Source organism: Corapipo altera, unplaced genomic scaffold (assembly GCF_003945725.1).
Source record: "Corapipo altera isolate COAL_440 unplaced genomic scaffold, ASM394572v1 50, whole genome shotgun sequence".
NCBI lineage: Eukaryota > Metazoa > Chordata > Aves > Passeriformes > Pipridae > Corapipo > Corapipo altera.
In genome coordinates this window covers 908,462-929,594 of record NW_020884889.1, presented here as the reverse complement: position 1 = coordinate 929,594, position 21,133 = coordinate 908,462, and the positions used below count along the sequence as shown (strand labels likewise).

General features: G+C 43.4%; 1 protein-coding gene across 2 annotated transcripts in view; it reads right to left on the bottom strand.

The window, feature by feature from the left end:
- Positions 1–21,133, bottom strand: part of MEGF11 (multiple EGF like domains 11) — a 267,324-nt gene that overhangs the window by 198,056 nt on the left and 48,135 nt on the right. The gene's annotated exons all lie outside the window — the stretch shown is intronic.

Genomic DNA, 21,133 nt, shown 5'->3' with positions numbered 1-21,133 from the left:
ACTGGAGAAGCATTAAAGCGACAGAGGATTTGCTGATTCCAGGATTTCAGTCTCTAAGCAGCAGCAAACTTCCAACGAGCTGCCCTTGGTGCTATCCCTCCTTCTCATCCCATCTGAAATGTTCATGATAGTTTAGGCAAGGGATCATTTAAACACACACTTCATTTGGCTCCACAGCAGGTTTTGCTCAAAACAAGCTGTTATGAAAGCTAAATGAGGCCACGAGTTTCAAAACTCATCGAGGTTTTTTGGATGCCTCCATTTAGGATTAATAACTTGAGATACCACGAAAGGGCTGGGGGAAAAAAAAAGCAGAGCTTGGGATACCTGCTAAGAAGAGCTTGTTTTACTCTGGGCAGTCAAGAACAAATCCATTCAACCTCACCGGTCACCTCTAAAAGTTGTTGTTGTGACCAACAGAAATATTGCCAATGACAGGCTGTGGTTTTGTTTGTTTTTTAATGAAAATTTAAAGCTGTTTTAAACAGATAAACACTTCCAGGAAGGCTCAGGTACAGAATACAAAAACACTGACAATGTGATTCTTATCATCCAAGCACAGAGAAATCCAAGGGATGGAAGAAGCAGCACAAACACCAGACTGTGCTCTGGGTTCCCTCCACTGGCATCTCACACAATTAATGAGGGAGATGGGAGACAAGAATTAACATGTCATTAACATGGCTCGGCAAATGAAAGAATAAGAGCAAAATTCAGAGGTTTGCACAGTTTAGAGGGCAGACATCAGGTACAAAGAGCTGCACCCTGAGTCCTGTTTGCTCAGTCTTAGCAGCCACCACCTCTGCTACATCATTCCCTAAGCAGGAGCTGGTCAGCACCAAGGAAGGAACCAATTCCATTTCCCAAGATGTCATTTTAGAGGGTTTTTTTTTAAAGCACACCAGGGTCCCAACTGCTGCAGTGCCCTCAGGACCCCCCCTCACATTCTTTGAACCACAGTTGCTCAGTTTTCCATAACTGGGCGGGGGGCTGATTTCAGTGGGACCTGAACATCCCAATCTCTTCAAATTTCTAAGCTGTAAAATACCCCAGTGGGAGCTGCAATTGGTGCAGTGAACACTGTTACAGTGCCACGGAGAACTTATGGAGCCTGAAGATCTGCTTTGGTGGCAACACCCTCACCAGCTGATTTCTGGAGTCACTGGGAGCTTGGCTAGAGCAAAGCAGGCATAAATCATGAAGTCAGAGCTCCTCGACCTATCAAATGTTATTTTTGGAAGCTCAGGATTGTTCCTTCAGTGACCTCAGAGGAAAAGTGGGTCAAAATACCACAGAGACATGTCACTAGGCAAGGAATCTGGGCAATTCCTTTAGTTATGGCTCCCAGACAAGAGTGTGCGTGTCTGGGACTCTTTAAATCACACTGGCAAAGATTTAAGCCCTGGTGCTGGTTTAGCAGAGTGGGCTGGGCTGAGGTGGTTCAAATTTCACCAGAATTCTGCATCCAGTGTTTTCTGTAGGTCAGCACTGAGCCTTCAGCCACAGCCACCAACAGCAGCAGGCTTTGGAACCTCAGATGGAATTTAGGACACACAAGTTCCCAAAGTCTCAGTATCTTCCAAAGGGGAAGAGCACAGGTTGTCCTGCCAGGTGCTTTAAAAATCAGCTTATCACAAACTGAAAGGTGATTAGATACTGAAGCAACGTGTAAACATGTCTGGCATTTACCATCCACTCTGTGAAATCCACACCAACACACAGAGAGATGCAGACCCAGGATTTTGTCAGTATTACACAAACCCCACGAGCTCTTGTGCAAAGCACAATTACCAACCCAAAGAGCTATTATTCACTACCACACTGAACTTCCTTTTCTGAAATAATTGAATAGTTAATCAATAGTCCAGTAGAAATATAATGAAAATATTACGTTAACAACACCTAAAAACATTGCTGAACCGGTGCCCAAAGCCAGATAACTGCTGGCTCCTTGTCAGGAAGGTCAGCTTGGAAAAAGATTATCTGTGATTTTCTGCCCATAATTTCGTACTTGTACTCAACTACCAGTGTAAATTTGGAAGGCAGCCCTTTGAACAGTTGGCCCTTGAAGTTATTAATCCAAACTCAGGCCCCCTGAAACCCTCATGTTCCTCCCAGTGCCCAAGCCCTGAGCTGCTCTTCCAAGCCCTGCCAGTCCGGACAGGGGATGGTTGATGTTCCAACGGCGCTTCCTGCCAAAAGCAAGTTGGTGTTGGCAGGATTTGAGAGCAAAATCCTGGGCCTCTGAAGTATTTCAAGAGAAAACAACCTCCTGCAAGCTGAGAGATCCTCCTGGGGCAGCTTCCTCTGAGCCCTCTCCACTAAAACACGGTAAACAAGGAAAGTCTGGAAGAGCCACTTTGTGTATTTGGCTGCTCAACCCTCTGCCCTGATCCCACTATCCCAGTGCTCCAGGAGGGATGGCCAGGGAAGGCAGGAAGGCTCTGATACCCCTCTACTGATCCCAGTCCTCTGCTCAGTGGAATGTTAAAGCTGCTGAAGCTGTGTGGGGAGTCACTGGCTCCTGACTGAACAGTATATTTATTTTTATATATATTTATATCCCCTATCCCATGCATATTCCCGAGATGTCTCCAACAGACATTCCTTCAGAAGAGAAAGGAGCTGACACACATCAAAAAACCTCAACTCCTGAGAAGCCAAGTGAGCTTGAAGTGAGCTCACCAGCAGCCACCCACCCAAACAATTGCAACATGGGCTTCCTCAGACACTTGGAGAGCCACAACGGCCTCGTGTCCCCAGAACACCCAGGATGAATAAAGCAAACATTTTTCTAAATATTCTAAATATTTAGTTAAAAAACCCCAACCATTTATTGCAAGTGAATTTTTCACAGCATCGAAAGAGTGCACATGAAGTTGACCTGAAAACGGGAGTAACGAGCAATGAAATCAAAGGGTGTTCAACAGACACACAGTGAAATAAATAAACTGTGATTCTCTGAAAGTCAGGAAACCAAAAAAAAAAAAAAACAAGTGGTTTGAAAATGTAGAATATCTTTTATGGTTATATATTTCTTAAAATTACTTCTATTTGTCAAGAACAATTGGCCCCTTCTTTTTGTCTTCATTTATCTCAGTGGAAAATAAAATGGAACAAACAGCAAAAAAGTCCCAAGCACAGTGAACAGCTGAGCCAGGGACAAATTAAGTAACACAGATTGATGGCTGTTGATCTCCAGCAGCACCATCACATCCCAGTGCTACAGCTCATATTTCATTTAAAGACCTGTCTCTCCTTTTCCAAACAGTGCAGTATTTCTGGGAGAAGGCTGATTTGCAAGCCTTGGAGCTGCACTGAGAATCCAGACTCAGTTTTCCCAATTTGGCTTTAAAGTTGGTGGATTCCTTGAACTTTTGGGGTATCAACTGAAATAAAGCAAAACCAAACACTGGGATAAAATGAACACTGAAGCTGAATACGTATTTTTTTAAAATGCTGCTTTTTATCTTCAGTATCTTTGTAAAACAGGAAGGAACCAATGTTTGCTACCTTTGCATCTCTACCTTTGCTGACCCCACTGGTCCAATATGTTCAGCTGCTCTCCTGGGGGTTTTCCCAGAGCTTTATCCTCCCTGGCATTCCCTGTTACAGTAGCACATGGATGTCCCTCTTCCCTCATTCCATTTTCCTCTCAGCCTCTTGCAATCTTCATCTAAGAGGTTTTAACTCCATAGATATCAAAGACATTGATATCCCCTGCAGAATATAAATTTTTCTACAGATGTCTGTTAAATATAAACGTTAAATCAATTTTTACATTTCTAATGGCTTAAGAATTAGAGTGGCCACGTAAAAACTGCCAATTTTACTCAAAATAAAAGAGCTTTCCTCAGAAGCTGCAACAACCCTTTGTGTTTTCCTGTGTTTCTTACAGGACATACATGGAGTGGTATCAATACTGGAGGGTTGCTATTTGGTTCAATCATCTCAAAGCTAAAAGCCTCAACTTTGGGGTCCAAAAAATGGACCTGATTTTCAGAGCCCAAATCTCTGTGTGAGAATCAGGGTGGTCAGTCATCTGCCTGGCTAGAAACTCCTGGATTTGGGCATCCAACATGGAAAACAGGCTGAGCAGATGTGCCCTCCTCTAGGACACAGAGCTGTGCCATGGAGAAGGTCCTGGTGTGGGAGGGTCTTTGCAATCCCTGTTGGTCATTGCCATGAGGGGAAAAAAGCTGTAGATTATTGCTGCTTAACTATCCACAGTGCTTAAAGCTCATCTCCCAAAAAACACCTCTGAAGGAGGCTCAAGATGCACAGGAAAATGTGAGGTCATTTATGTCCCAGCAAGGCAAGACTCAGACCCCAAATCCCTTTCCATGCCTTGACTCCCTTGTGAACCAGGATGGAGAGTGCTGGGCCTCCAGGACCCCCCTGGGGCTCGGGGAGAGCATTTTGAGAAGCAAAATGTCTTAATCCAGACTTAAACCTGGATTAAGTCCAGGGCCCAGGAACAGCCTCCGTGGAGCCCCCAACCAGCACCCACTGAGCAGGGTCTGACTGGGCTGAGAGGGGCAAAACATCCCAGCCTGACACTGCTGTCCCTGTTTGCTGCTCCTGGTAGAGCAGGGAAAGGAGGAGACTGCAGCCAAAACACCCAGCAGATCCAAACAGTCCTCCAAAATATCCTCACCTTTCCAGGAACCATCACAGCCCCTGTTCGAGCAGTAACTGGAGAGATAAATGAGAACATGACCCCAGCCTTATTTAATTTTCCATCACTATGTAAAGCTCTTGACTCTGCTGTCTCCATGACCTACTTTATCTATTGTTTATTTCTTTTTTTTTTTTCTTTTCCAGGAAATTGTTCATTAAGGATAAGAGCACCTGGTTTACAGTAACAGGGCACTGTGCAAAATGTCTGTCCAAGAGCTGAGGGAGGAAGAGTCAGGAATAAATCACAAAGAATTGAGGGGCTGCAGGGGAGGATCTTAGGCAGAAAAAGGAAAGAAGATGCAAGGGCTGAAGGATCTACTGGTGTAAATGGTTGAATTCACTGAGTTCACTGTGCCAAACTGAATCTGGAGAGGATTTGCACATGCCAGCTCAGTCTGATGCAGATGGAACTGGAGCTACTCAGGTTAGAGCAAGTGTTTGCTTCCTGGCAGGAAAAGAGGAGCTGGAAAAATCCCTACGGACAAAACCAGACCTGAACAACTGGTGCCTGCAACCACCTTGGCTTCCTGTTCCCCCTCTTCCTGAATTTGACACTGAAAACTTATTTAACTACTTTGAGAAAAGAAGGTTAACAAAAAATTCTAACAGACTTCACGGGGCAATTTTAGAGCTTCATTTCCATCATTTTACAGATGTACCAAGTAAGGGCTTTTTCCACAAGGTAAGACAAGCACAGTTTTCTCTCTGTGTTCTTCCCTCACCAACATCATGTATGACCCATCAGCTGAGTGCTCTGACTGAGCCCTCTCCAGGTTGCTCTCAGCCCCACAGCACTCAGATGATGGAAGAGAACACTTCCCTTTATTAACCTTCATTAACCTCTCTGCAGAGGCCAAAAAATTGGACCTTAATAGTCGCTTATACATTTTTTACCTTAGTATATCACAAGCTTAACACAGCTCACTCTGAGCTGAGACTCTCTGAGCAAACACCCCTTACAAATATCCTGCTAAACAAAACCTATGCCAAGTTCTCCTCTCCACAGGGGGCACACAAGGCTGGCAGGAAACAAGGGAGTTCCCCATTTTCCTCTCCTCTCCCATCAGATACAATTTCAGTACAAGGCATAAGCCTTGAGGCTTTTGGTTTGGTTAGCACCAAACTTGTGGACAACTTATATTTTTAAGTATGATCTAATAATCTTGGTCTCTCTCCAGAGCACAGAACTGAAGGTTTTCTAGTAATGAAGGTTTTCTAAGGTCTCCTCGTTCCATCTGCCCCAGTTCTTCAGGTACCATCTGTGAGTGCTGTTTGCCTCCTCAGACATTCTTCTGACCATCACCTTGTTATCTCCCATCCTGCTGCCCAAAACCTCTCTGGAAATCCCATTTAAAACTGGCTGGGGATTTCTTCCCAGGATCAACAGCCACTTGCCCTTCCCAGAACTCCCTGCAGGCAATTGTATCTCTATTCCCCTTCCAAGGGAACCTCTGCAGCCTTTGGCTCTTCACTCCCAATTCCAGAGCTCCTGGGACTCCAGGGGTGCCAGGAGCTGCAGGGTGAAGGGTCAAGATCCTGTAATTTGGTGATCCCTCTTTTACCACTGAACACGAAACATTTTCTCTGTGGATGAAAATGTCTGAACTTTGAGTTTAGGACCAGTGGAATCAGGATTGGTGACTGTACACTCTCTTCTTGCCCCTCATTAGACTCTTACTGGCCTTAATCCCCTCTTCCTCCTGTCTTTCATCCCACATGGCATTGCTTCTTTCCCTGGAATTCCTTTCTTCAGACAGGGAGAAGCCAAACCACAGCTCATCTCTTCCTAAAGCAACACTTTCCATGATTTCAAAACGCAGCCCCAAAGTATTTGAATAAATCACCAATGACTGTTTTACATCCTGGGCCATTCAAAGAGCTCCTCACACTGATTTTGGAGGAATGTGTTGTTAATACACCTTGAAATACCCTCTGGATTTTCTCCCAAGGGCTGAGGAGTTAAATGCCCTCCTCCCAAGCCAAAGCAGACAGAGCCACAAACGGGGATGGGGAGATGTTGTGTTTTGCTGTTTGTTTGTTTGTTTGAGTTGGGAGCCACCCACTAGCCCAGACATTCATTTCTCAGCCCATTCCAATTCTTTGGTTTGCTAACCAGGCACTCCAGCAGAAGGTGGGAGTAGGAAGGAGTAGGTGGGAACCAGAGCAGGCAGAAGTTCTTAGAATGTTACTCTAAAAGCTGAAAATTGCAAATTGATTTTTAAAAATTATAGTAAACTTCTCACTTTTTCAGACTTTTTGTTTTTTAAATACTGACTCTGACAGAGATTTTTATATTTTCTCTGTCTTCAAGTTCCTTCTCAGAAGGGTATGGTCAAAATAAGCCCTTCAGACCTTTAACATCTCAATGAAAACAGGCACGAAGAGGCCAGCTGGAAATCTGGAGAGGGATTTAGCTCTAAAAGATGTTCACACTTCCCAATCTAAACAAAATATTTACCAGGAATATCTCACCTTATTACCACGAATTGAAATTTCAGGCAACTGAACAGACTAATCACATACACAGACTTTAAAAACCAGGCTTTTCATGTTCTTAAGTATAAGCAATTAAGGGTAAGAGTAACGTTTCATAATTATGTCATTGATCTCAATTCCTTCTCATTTTCCTATGAAAGCACTGCACTTACATAAGACACATCTGAGGTTGTTCCTGTTGCTCAGATCCACATTTGTTCCAATCAAATATTCACCTCATGACTTGTGGTTTTTTTGGTTTTTTTTTTTGCTTTTTTAGTTTTTGCCTTCACATGAAATTTAAATTTGGGAAGTCTGAATGCATCATTACCTTTGAAAAAAGTCCTGAAAACTCATTTAAAAAAAAAATAAAAATAAAAAGTCCTAAGGAGCTATGGGAAATTGTGTCTTAGGCTGGCCTACTAATTAAAATCAACTATGCCACATTATTTCCACTGTTCAGAAGTATCCGCCTACAGATCTTAAAATCTTTTTCCCAGTGATTAAAATCGGGAGGAAAAAATCCCAAATCTCTTCCCTCTTTCATGTGGAGCCACACAGCACACTCTTTGCCAGCTCTCAAAGTCCATTAAAGCATCACCTTGGAAAGAGAGGCAGAGCAGGGCCCAGGAGTGGTTTGGGGGAGGCTCCTGGTGTTCAGAGCACCCCCAGCCAGGGCCACTTTGGCTCACTCACCATGAGGATCCCTCAGAGTAGGAAATCAATAATATCAGTAGGAAATGCTGGGCTGTTGCTCAGAAATCTTGCTACAAACTTATCTGCCTTTGATCAGGCCCAGCTGACTGCTAATGACATTTAATGTTAATTAATGAAAATACAAATTCTTCGGAGAATTATCCAATTATGGACGTTAAAAAATGAAGTCTGTAATAAGTGTAACTTCTGTTTAGATCAATGGCTCTTGTTCAGGATACTCTAAGAAGACACTGGGATTATGAGTCACCTTTAGCTCCAGTTTCTCCTGCCTTACAGGACCACTTGGAGCAGATGAGCCACGTCATAAATGATTCCCAATTCCAAAGGCTGCAGGTAAATCCTTCCTCAGCTCTGGGACGGCACCAACAGAATATTTTATGACATCCTCTTTTGACGAAGGGTGACTGACAGCAAAGCAGCACGACTGAAAGTTCCTGACAAAATAAAAAAGTGGGGAGATTAAGCAGGGATTTCAAAGGAATGACTGCAATCCTTAGGGAACAGCTATTAAAGGAGGAGAAGGATTTCATTAGCTCCTGAATGCAACACTTTGCCACCACTCACTTTGCCTGCCTGAGACCCCAGACACAGAGAAACATCTACATCTAAAAATATTCCAATTTGATGTAAAGATGTCTAAGAAACTTTTCCTGACTGTCAGGAGGTGAAGGGAAAATTGTCATTATTATAAAACGCCGTGGGATTCACCAGAAACATCAGGTCTGGTTTAATATGGCTGGGCCTAAACTAGGAAAGAAGGGTGGAATAAATGTGTTGTATTAACACCCATATGGCAGCTTTTACAGCTAATAGTCATGTCAGTTAGCTCCCATTTCCCAAGACATTATGGCTTTGAGAAATATATATATATATAAATTGGAAAATATATATTCTAATGCTCCTGCTTGATATCAGCTACACATAGTAACTGAGCCCCTGGGTTTGGTGAGAAAACTCTAATCCCAGAATCTGAGAATACACCTGACTTGCAACAACCTTTTCCAATAGAGATGAGGAAAAAAGGAACATCTGTCATATTTTCTCTCTGACACCCATACAGAGTAGCTTTATAATATTCAGAAATTGTCAATATTCTTACAGCAGCTCCATTAATCCCACACAGGACATTCCCTGTTCAGTGGCACACTCTTGTCAGTGAGAGTGGAGAACACTGAACTTAGAAGTAAACTGAGGTTTCCAATGCTCTAAATTCCTGGGGAAAATAGGAGACACACAGAGGGGAATAATAATAATAATAATAATAATAATAATAATAATAATAGCAATCTTGCTTCATGTCTCAGAGTTGGGTTTATTTTGAAACTGCTGAGAGCAGAAGGTTGGCTAAAGAGGTGCCACTTGTTCTTGCCCCAGATGTGAAGGAGCTGCTGTGCTCAATACCCAGTGATTAATGATTGCCTGCAATCAGCCCTGCAAATCACTGGCATTGAGTGACAGAAGGATCCCGTGCCATCACACAGCCCCACATCTGAGCCTTGTTCTGGGACACTCTGCTCCTCATGTTGCCATTTTTGGTGCCCTGAGTGGCCTCAAAAAAAAAATTAAAAAAAAAAAGGGCTTTACGATGTTCATGAATAAACAAGTTTTCACGTGAGAGAGGTTTCTATTCCTTTCTGCCAGATTTATTTCTCTGTTCACTCCTGACCTCTCCCATCCCACTCCACCTTGTAGAAGCACTGCCTTGTGCAAATGGTCTGACATTTTTCCATCTCTGCACAAAAATACCTCATTGAATCAGTGCTGGAAGCCCTGACTAGAACCAGACCTCTCTTCTCTGTCACATCCATACGAGCCTCTACCTCACAGCAAAGATTCACATTGTTAGGCCCTGGCTGTACATCTTTGCATTTGTTTTATCAAGTTTCTTGCTGTTACTACAGTCCACCAGGTCATCCAGCTCTTCCTCTATTAAAACCCAGTCCATCTTGGTCCTGAGAAGCTCATTAGTCTCCTAAATTAAACCTGGAATGCCAGTCTAGCAAGCAAGGGGCAGGCAAGAACTCTGATACCCCTTAGTTTTCCCAGATGAAAATCCTCCAACATAATAAACGAGGAAAAAAAGGAAAGAAAAGGATTGTAGAATCAAACATTCATTTTTACAAATTCTTCTTAATCACCTCAAGTTGTCTTTGATCATCCAAAGTTCACACCTAGAAAACAAATACAATTTCTGGGTTCATATAAGTTATAGGCTAAGGAGGATTAATTTCTTTATGGATAAATAGCTGGATGCTCATAATTCAATATAAAACAGTAAAACTGAGGGTGATAAAGCTGCCCAGGAGCAGCACAGGGCAGGGGGTGTGAGCTGAGGAACGTGGAACAGGAATGCCTTGGAAGGAAATGATAGTTTAAGTCTTAGCAAAAGATGGAACAACATCATAACTGTCAGAGCAATTTTCCACACGGGTAGTTTAACACCTGAACTATTGCTTGTTTTTGAAGCAGAACCATTCCCAGCTTCTGTCTGTTCTCCTCGGAATCAACAGCACTTGGGGATGTGTCATAAACAGTGTTTGCCTCAAGGAGCCAAGCACGGAGGTGGGGACTTAATGAGCAAACAAGAGTTCCTTAACAACACAAAAATCGAGAGGTTGGTTCGTTTTCTGCAAACATCTGGGTTGTAAATAACTGTAGGCTTCATAGAGATGATCATTAGACTGCTCTCACTTAATGTCATAAAGATTGAGGTATTAATTTTAATTAAATGGGACCATAATTTCCAGCTTTGCATGCGAACAAATCTTCCCCTGTTACCTAGTACCTCAGGAATGCAGCAGCAATGACAACATTCCTGTGGCATCTCATCTCACATCTCCTACTTCTCACAGGAAAAACTGTCTAAACAGCTTTGTTTGTCAGGTATTTTTAAAGGTTTTTCATAGTTCAACAGCAGTGCACAAAGAAAGTTTCATTTCAAAATAAAAAACCAGACGACTTATTTATTATATGAAGTTTCCAGATTCAAAACAACTCAGTTGTTTTCGTGGTCTAAGAGAAATCTAAAACAAATTGTGAGGTGTAAAAGAATAATTTTGTTTCCAATGGTTAATCCTTCAAAAAGCCACAGGGAAAGCGACTCAGGATGCAGAAATCATTAATGGCAGAGTGATTGCTGAGCTCTATTCCTAGAAACAAAGAAATCAGGCTTCAGCTGCTCCCAGGGCAGGTGAGTTCTGGCTGACCTACAGGGAGGACTCTGAAAAGGCTCATTCAGAATCCAATCAAACTGCTGGTGTGGGAAGAGAAAGGCCGAGTATAATTTTCTAGAAAATACTCTTTAAATGGTTCCAGCCATACTTTTCTACCTCACAGCCTTACTTCAAGTTATTTTGATTCCTAACAGGTTTCATTTTCGTGGAACTGTCCTTAAAGGACCAGGTGAGTCACTCACACCGACTGCAGTGCCCAGTCAGGGCTGGATGTGCAGGAGGAGAAGCCACGAGCAGCTCAGCCCCAAGTGCAGGTGTTGTGGTGAAGATCCACATCCAACAAGGAACCCAAGCCCAGGAGGGTGAAATCCCAGCCCCTGGCAAAAATACCAATGGACACAAGACAAAGAAAGCACCAAGCAACCTCTAGGAAAAAAAAAATATCCTTCCAGAAGCCTAAAGTGTCCCAGTTTCCAGCCAAAGAGAACATGATCACCTGGTTTGTGACACAGAACCTTCACGACACTCAGTGCCTACAGACTTGTTTGCAAAATATTATGCAGGAGAAATACAGCTTTAAAAGTGGCAATGTTGACCTGGGTTCTTTTCCCTTGCTCATATGAAATCCTGCAGAGCATTAAAAAAACAAGTCCACGTGTATAAATTATTCCTCTCTCTGCTGTGGGTGATAAACCAAAAAGTTCTCAGGCACCAGGCCAGGGGGAGGGAACAGGGAAAAGAAATGAATGGTCTGGAGGTAATTGCAGCACTTATTTCGATTACATGCAGATCACCACTGAACTCTTTTGCCACTTGTTTTCTCCTCAGGGAAATCTCACTTTCCCAGCTTTAATTTAATCATGGGGAAAATATGTCAAGTATTGATTATAACTAGAAACTAAAGTCTACTACAAGCATGTACACATTAACACTATCACTCAGACATGACCTGGAAGAAATCCTCTGTTTGTCTTTCTTCATCCTGATTCCCACTTCTTCAACAGACTGTCTCAAAGAGAACAGCATGTTCAAACTTGTAAACATCAGCTCTGGTGATGAAAAGTCCAGGAGGGAATTTGTTAAAGCACTAAATTTACATTGCTTGTGATGCTAAGTATAACTAACAGACACCTCTCCCAGCTCGGAGAGCAGAGCACAATAGAGCCTCTGAGGAAGGGCTGGATATCAGCACGGATTTCAATTTATTGCACTTGGAAATAATATTCCAGCCAAGTCCAGAAGTAAGAGAAAAAATGGTGCTGTTTGTTCGTGACCCTTGAGAAATAAAAGAAACAAGTGACACACAGGCACAATGCACGAGATTGCAAAGCAGGGACAGGAAATTAAGGATGGAAGATTCTAAAGATGCCCCTCTGCCCACCCAGGCCACACTCTGCCCTTTGCTCTTTTGTCTGTCCCACACTCACAATGATGTCACATTTTGAAACCCAGCAGTATTAGAGAAAGGCAACATGTGGTTTCACATCCTTGAGAAAGTTCTCAAGACTTCAAAAATTCCCCATTCGACTCTGAAGCTAATTCAGATCTTTTCAGGAGAAGCAATAGGAATGCTTTGCCACACACCTGTTTATAAGAGTTTATGTTATACTGCAGCCCCTAAATTTAGAGAGGCAGAAGCTCAACCCCCGGACCTGAATGAAGAACAGGCCTGTGAAACTGCCTCAGTTCCCTTCCAAATATTGGCAGCTGGAGATGAGCAGCTTTTCTCCTTTGAGCAGGAATCCTCCCTTCTCAGAGCCAGTGCTCGTGCTCTGACAGAAAGACAACTTTGTGCATTGACATCCTGGGATTAAGGAAGCATTGGCACTTCCCTAGACTCATTCCCCAGGGCTCAGCCCTCCCTTCCCTCCCTATCCCTGCTCCCACTGCTGTGTCCATGTGACATACAGCTGTGTGTGCTCCCACAGAAACCCACTGAGCACAACTGGGTCTGCAATTCCTGGCACATTTTGCAGGTCAGAACACACAGCTTTTTTTTTTTTTTTAATTTTTGCTTTATCTTTATCCCTGTCTAATTTTAAGTCTCAAGAGTCTTAGACCAAACTTCAAAGAAAAACCCCCATGTTTCCAGAGCCTCATTCCAACGTGGGATACTCTGTGCTTCACTGAAGGCATTCTAGAGTGTAGGAGTCCTACTGACACTAACTCTGCACAGCCTGGTTTTACACACAGGTTCCACCTGACTGGGAAAAGGCCAGGACTAACAGCATTATGCCTGGACCTGCAGTGGCAGTGATCTCTGTGTTCATGGGACCTTAGCAGCGGGAAGAGAGTAACACTTCCAGGTAACACTTGGGTCCCAAACACAGGGAAGCTCAGGAATGCCCAGACTCAGCTGGAGGCTCCCTCTCCACTGCTTTCAGCTCTTCCCTGGTGCACAACCTGCACATGTCCCACTCTGCTCACTCTGCTACACACCCCCCCACACACAGACACAGCCTGGAAGCACCTCTGAGCTTGGGCTTGTTGTCACAGAACCTGGACTGGAATGTCCCCAACCAGTTCTGCACATTCCTCTGCTTTGTTCAGGCTGGAGAGCTCTCACAGTAATGCTCCCATACAGGGGCCTGGACTGACACCGATTTTATGCCACGGTTCACGAATCTCAGATCTCTTTGTATCTTTTTTTTGTCTTCTGGGCCAGAAACACTCCTGTCACCAACCTGCAAATCTGTGTTACATTTCTACATCATTCTACAGCCCAGGACTGACACTTCTGCTCAGTTCTCTTCTGCCCAGCAACTCTGCTTCTGTCCAAAGCTGGTCTGAGCTCACAATGATGATCTCCTAAAATGCCACCTGCACAGTCCAACACAGTCTTTATTACCCAAGTTTGCTGAATTTTCTAATCAGACTGAATATCAAAACCAGCCCCACAACGTTGCTCCAAAGATACAAAGCACTGGCCACAGTCACATATTCTGACTTTACAGACTTGGTGGAAACCTTCTAAAATAACAAACACTTTTCCTCCAACCACTCCAGTCATCTGGAAGAAGAACTAGAGAAAGTTCCTGAATATTCTGCCCATGTTTTTGGTTTGAGTTACCAAGTAATGACATTGTTAGAGAGATTAATGGTAGAGCTTAACTGCTCCTCCAGCACCTGTCCAGTCCACGCCTGACAGCAGAAGATAAATATATTTATAACACACAGCAAAGTGAATAACAAAGAGTTTATAGAGTTGTCTCTGCCAAAACTGACGAGTTGTAGCTGGCAGCTTTAATCAGCTCCCAGCTGAGCCTGGGAAATTGGAGGGAACACAGCACTGACCTTCCTGATGAATCTCTGAAGGAAGGGTAAAGTTTTGTTTACTTTCTTAATGGGAAGAGCTATCAAGTTCTGAGACCTCTGGATAAAAGGAAGATTCCCGTGCAAGAGCACTGTACACATATTTAACAAAGAAATCACAGCTTTAGCTACAGCTGGGTTTTTCAAAGAAAGGATATGGGCTAATGTTACACAGGTGAAAGGGCCTGTAAGGTTTAATGCCACAAATAGATGCCAGATGCTGCAAATGCACCAGATATGTTTTTCATATCTTAATTGTGAAAAATGCACTAGAAAATAATTTAAATTTAATTTTTACAGATCGGTGGTTCTAAAAACCACCAATTTGATTTTTATTTCAACAGGTATTCAGCTCCTACTTGTTTTATATGGAAACAGTGGGATTTTTAGCATTTGCTTCGCTAGTACCAAGAAGACAAACGCAAGTAATGACTAATTATTTGATCAGCTATTTCAAAGTAAGTTATAATTTATTATCCTGCAGTATGTATAAAGTCTCTGGGTTTAAAACTCCTGAACATTTACTCTCTTAACACTGGGAGCACGTCTGAGGATTGAGAGATCCAGCAGCATTTTTCCAAATGTTTCACCTTCTGGTTTAAAACCCCCTGAGCCACTGCCCAAACTGGCACCAAAAGGGACTTGTTTTTTCCAGAAAGCCCAAACTGTTTTCTGATTAACAACACCACACCACAAAGTGTCTGCTCTGAGTGCTGGCTCAAGTGGCCACTCCACATGAGATACAGAGACCTCCCAAGGATTTAGGAAGGTTGGTAAATCAGGGCAAGGGAGAGTTTTGCAGCAAACAAACTGCAAACCTTTTACTTTTTCACAATCTAATTCACTGATTGCTTTCTGTCCACTAACTTTGAAAGAAATGAGCCCACAGCTTTAAATCAGCAGCACACGTGGACTGCCCCAGCTCCAGAGCTCTCTGCTCAACTGGGCACTGGGAAAGGCACTGTACAATTTATCAAACAACACTGAAGGAAATCAGGGATTGATTTTTGCCAGGGCTGTACAGGACAGACCTTAATGTCCATCAACAACACTTGTACCAGTAAAGTAGCTCCATGTTCTAGTTTATTTCTTACCTTCCTCACGGTTCTACTTCAACCATTTCTCCCTGGGACCAGAGGCAGACACTGAAATGCAGTCACAGGGCTGGGTTTTCAACTTGCACTCGTTTGTGCAGCGTTATAGGAACATTATACACACAAATGATGGATATACATAAACATGAGCAGGATATAACCAGCTCCTTCTGACTGGTATCAGTGGAATTGTTAACTGGACCGTTTGTTTCCAGGGAAGATGGCAAAGAACCTCACTGATGTCCAAGTGTTTGCAGGATCACCATCAGGAAAAGGCACCGAGCACAATTTAATCTTTTCTGTTCTGCCCTGTTTCATAAAGAGATGTTTCCAGGATATATCATGGAATGGTGAGGAAAAATAGTTTGCACTTCCCTTGTGAGATAAGGCTGTGCTGTATTCCCACAGGGATGAGATATGAGGAGCAAGGCCAGGCTGGATGGAGCTCAGAGTAACCTGGTCTGGTGGGAGCTGGGACTGGAACAAGATGGTCCTGAAGGTCCCTCCCAGCCCAAACCACTCCAGGATTCTGTGATCACCAGAAGGTAAAAACACATAACTAAAGCCCAATTCCTGATGCTCTCAGGGAAAGGCTCTGTTTCCTCAGCAGCAAAAAGCAGCAAGTGAATTATATCCTCCCTGGAAGCAGGAGACAACCCACACACTGGGGGGAAGTTTTTCCAAATTGTGATGGATAACTCCGGAGCTGCTCCCGTGTGCTCCGGCACAACAACACAGGGATCAGCTCCAGAAATTACAGGGGAACATAAAAGCTGCATTAACAAAAAATACGTGTTTGTACTACTCCAAAATTAATATGTTGGCACTGCAGATCTATATCCTCATTTAGCTGAGTTACACTCATTAAAATATACAAACAATATTATTAATATCGTTGGGGGATATCAATCAAAACCATTCCCACTCCTTAGAGCATAATAAAAATCAACAGGTGGATTTTACACCAATAAATCTCCTCGAGTGTGGGTCAGACATAATTTATATATATTTATAATCAATATAAAAATAATTAAGGTTCTGCTTATGGTTGAAAGAATCCACATCCTGATGTAGAAACACAGGAGAATTGGAGCTTTTTTTAAGCTGATAAAATCACCATATTGTCACTGTCACTGCTGGATCTGAGTACCTGTAAAACTGAAAATATTATAGAAATAAAAGGAGATTAAAAATACCATATTTAGTCAAACCAGCAGCCCAAGTAGTTCAGATCCCTCACTATTTACATGCTGGAGGCCTGCAAGTGATCCTGGACTAGCAAACAGGGGGTCATTTTTATCATTTATATGAATACCTGATTTCTCATATGAACTATGCCAAATGTTTGACCTCTGAGATATTCACAGAACCACAGAAAGGTTTGCGTTGGAAGGAACTTTTAAATGTCACCTTGTTCCACCCCCTGCCACGGGCAGGGAACCTTCCTCTAGATCAGGTTTGTCCAAGCCCTGTCCAACGTGGAGGTTTCCATTCCCTGCTCCAGGACCTGCACCTCCATCAAGTGCTCTTTCCCATCTTTCCTTCTCATCCTTGTGTAACTTAAATTTCACTGGAGTTACGAGACAAAATAATCCCCACATTCCAGACCCATCATTTATCCTATGGATTTTTTATGCATTTCTATTCTAAGGTAAAACAACTTCTTGCTCTTCACCACAGTCCAGAAAGACTTTTGCTGCATTTCAGAGCGTTCCTGTCACATCTGCAGAACTCACTCAGCTGCCAGAGCAGCAACATTTCAACACTTCCTTTGAAAACCAAATTCATTTGTTATATGGATTGTGTTGTTCAAAATTCATTCAAATGCAAAGAACTTGGTGATTTTAGTTGGACATTTCAAAGTGTTAGAGATCTGCTCCTAAACCAGAGCATCACACACCAGAGCATCACACGATATCCTTCTCACTTGCCTGAGGATGTGAGCAGAGATCTTGGATTGTTTCAAGGCTTTAGTGGAATGACACCAATTCAGTTAAGCTCAGGATGTGAATCCAAGTGATTTACATTGCAAGGAATGCACTTGGAAAAGCTCTGCTGCTGCACTCACAGAATAATCTCAGGGTTTAATGCACTCCCTTCAGCAACTTCAGGCTGGAATAACCTCCCTGAGTGGAGGAGAGCTCCTCCCTGTCCCTGAAATCAGAGCCAGCTTCCTGAGCCTGAACACATGATGTATAGGTCACCTCAGATTCTGCATGGAGAGCATATTATATAGAAATATAAATATATATCACTCCAGTGGCAGACTTGGGGAACAAAAGCAGTAAAATATTTCCTCAGGGTAAAATACAGCTCCCAGGAGTCAGAAAGCCTGAAGCAAAAGGTTATTTTACCCAAGACATATGCTGTAGGTTTGATTATTTTGGGGGGGGGATGCAGTGGTGTTGTTCTAAGATGTGGTGTTCCAATCCCTGGGATTTCATCCCACTTGCCCTTCGAAGACCTTGGAAGCAAAACTTCCTTAATGACACCAACGGGCAGGAAGGGAAATGAAACAGAGAAGTCAAGACACCAGTGCAGAACAATTCCATGTTTAATGAAACACAGGGAAGAATGATGGATGTAGATAATTACCTGCAATTTGTATCTGAGACAATCTTTTAGACAAAACACCACATAAGGTTTTAAAAGTCCAAGGTGAGATTCCAGGAGGTGTAATTAATGGTGGGCAGAGCAATCAGCACCTCTGGGCAGTGGAAGAGGCAAGGGCTGGTCAGTGTTTCAGAGTTACCTGTGCTGACATAAGAGGAGGTGACTGACTTTTAGGACAGTCCAGCTGAGGAAAATCTCCTTGTGCCTGAGGATCTCATGGAACAAGGGAGGGATCACACAGGATTAAATCAAGGAGAAATTAAAAAAAAATTAAGAGAATACTTTTCAACAAGAAGATCTACAAGGTGTATGGAAGGTTTATATGATATAGGTAGCATGGTCAAAAGGCAGAACACTGGAAAATTGAGCAGAGAGAGGCCACACTGTCCATAAATGTCCAACAGGATAATCACAGAATCACAGAACGTGCTGAGCTGGAAGGGACCCACCAGGATCATCGACTCCAACTCCTGGCCCTGCACAGACACCCCAACAATCCCACCCTGTGCCCCAGAGGATCATCCAAACCCTCCTGGAGCTCTGGCAGCCTTGGGGCTGTGCCCACTGCCCTGGGGAGCCTGGGCAGTGCCAACTGAGATCCAACCTTTTCCTGAGATCCAACCTGACCCTGCCCTGGCACAGCTCCAGCCATTCCCTGGGTCCTGTCCCTGGTCCCACAGAGCAGAGCTCAGGGCCTGTCCCTCCTATTCCCTACTGCCTAAAATTTATTTGGAAGGACCCAGAATCCCAGCTGAGTCCATTATCCAGAGCCCCAGGCAGAGCCCAGGGGAGCAGGAGCTGAGCCTGCTCTGTTACACCTCCTGTTAAACAACCCTTGGAGCCACTGCTGCCTTCTCTTATGATGTCTGAACATCCTGAATTCTGACACTGGCACCTCTGCTCCCACACCCTGCAGCAGATGCTGCTCATGGGAAAGGCTGGACTTGTTGAATATTTTGGAAGAAAGGCTGAGGAGCAGAGCTGACTGGTTAGGTCAGCCTGAGACTGGTTAGGCCAGCCTAGCTGGGAACAGGTGGATACTCAGCCAGGGCTTTATGGTACCCGGGGCACAGTCACACAGTGCTGTGATTCCAGGCTTCAGGGGTCTGAGATGGAAACATTCCCAGGCACAATTCTGTGCTCATGTCCATCCAGTCTCCATGAGCTCTAACAGATCCCAAGGCATGGTGTGGTGAATCTGACTCATCAAAGTGAGCAAGAAGCCAAACATCATAATAGAATTTTCCTCTCTGGGGAACTTTACAAAAAAAAAATCAGTTAGGGCAGAGGAGAAAATAACAGCACAAATATTTCAACCTTGGAAGTGTCCTATTCATGTATTTCCAACTTCTCTTTCTATGGAATGACTTGCATACAAATCCAACAGAACTAGACCGAGCAGCCTCTGAACATACACCCAGAGGTTGGGGGTTTTTTTCCCTCTTTTTGAACTAAAGTAATGAAAGGACTACATTTTGAGGGGTTTCTTTTTTTCTTTTTAAAGCAGAGATTTGCTCCCTGCTGTCTGGAGAGCTCTTGATACAGTCACTGGGATCCTCAAATGCAGAGGCTCCAATTTGGGTACAATGGGAAAACAAGGACTGGAATGCTGAGAGAGGAAATCATCCACAGAGGGTGAAGGATGGAAGAATTTGATAGAACACTTAAAGAGAGATGACTTGGGGTGTAACCTGGGTGAGGAGGCTTATCCAGGATGAATTGTGTTCCTATCTTCTCTTGTCTCCCACACGAATATTCCTCATTCCTGGGAATATGTGCACATGACAAATGATGCCCATCCCTCAGGGCAAGATGCTGAAGGGAGAGAAGGTTCTGCTTTGAGAGGCTCAGCTCCTGCTCTCAGCCAGATCCCAATCAATAGACTTATTCCTGCTTCATTATTATTTATCTGGTGCAGCAAGCAGGACTGAGGGAGGGATGGAGAACTCTACACAGCAGCACAAGCACAGAAAATCCTTCTTTGTCCAATTAATATCAACTTCAAATGACTAACTCGGTGCTCACACCCACGGAACAGAGACAGAGCTCTGTCTGCATCGCAGATCTGAACGAGATCCTTCTGTTCTCCTTTGTCCAGCCTCAAATTTTAGTCGGGGGGAAGGAAAATAATTTTTAAAAAGCAGGACAAGGTTGCACAGCTTAGATGTTCCTCCAGCTTGTTCCATCCCCTGCCAATAGCCATGAGATCTGAGGGCAGCTCAGTGCCCTGGAGCCAGGAGCCCTGGTGTCCTACACGTGCTGCTGTGCCTCCGAAGCCCGGGGAGCAAGGACATCTCCAGCTCGCAGGGAGAGCACTTTTTTTTGTTGAAAAATCATTCCTCACTGTTTGGAATGAAACCCATTATTACCAATTAACCTGCAGTGAACCCATATCACTGGCTGAATTGAGCATAATTATTCATCCATAGTAATAGCTAAAGTAAATTCTGGCAATCTCGGCTAACGTTGACTTCTCCTTTGGGAGCGTTTTCAAAGATGCCGTGTCCTTGGGTATGTTTTTAAAACCTTTTTCTGTGTTAAACTGCCACTGAAAGTGTATCATTATGACTCATTTCTTCTTGTTTTCTAATGCTGCTTTCTTTTTTTCTTGCACAAACATCTATAACTAACTGTGTTATCAACTGAAAAATTACCTCCACATGTTCAGAAACCTGATGTTACTTAAACCAAAGTTTTAGCATCGGTAGCCCATGTAGGTTCTCTAAAAATAAATTTTTAAATTAGTTGTTACTTTTCATAGCTTTTTAACCACACAGGCTGATGAACCACGGCTCTGTGAGCAAATGCAGGCATAAATCTTGGTTTGAATTTATTTCAGGTTGTCAAATGTAATTTACTCAGAGAACGTCTGCCAAAAAAGGATCCAGAGGCAAACCTAAGTTGTCATCTTAAATTAAGTGTGGTTCCTTTTTGTTAATCTTTCCACATAAAAGGTTGTAAAGTAGTGCATTAAAGATGCAGCAGTCCTCTTTCCTAATAAAAAGGCAGAGGTGGAAAAACAGAATAAAGCCAGACTGTTTCTCCAGCTGAGGGAACATGTGCCCGAAC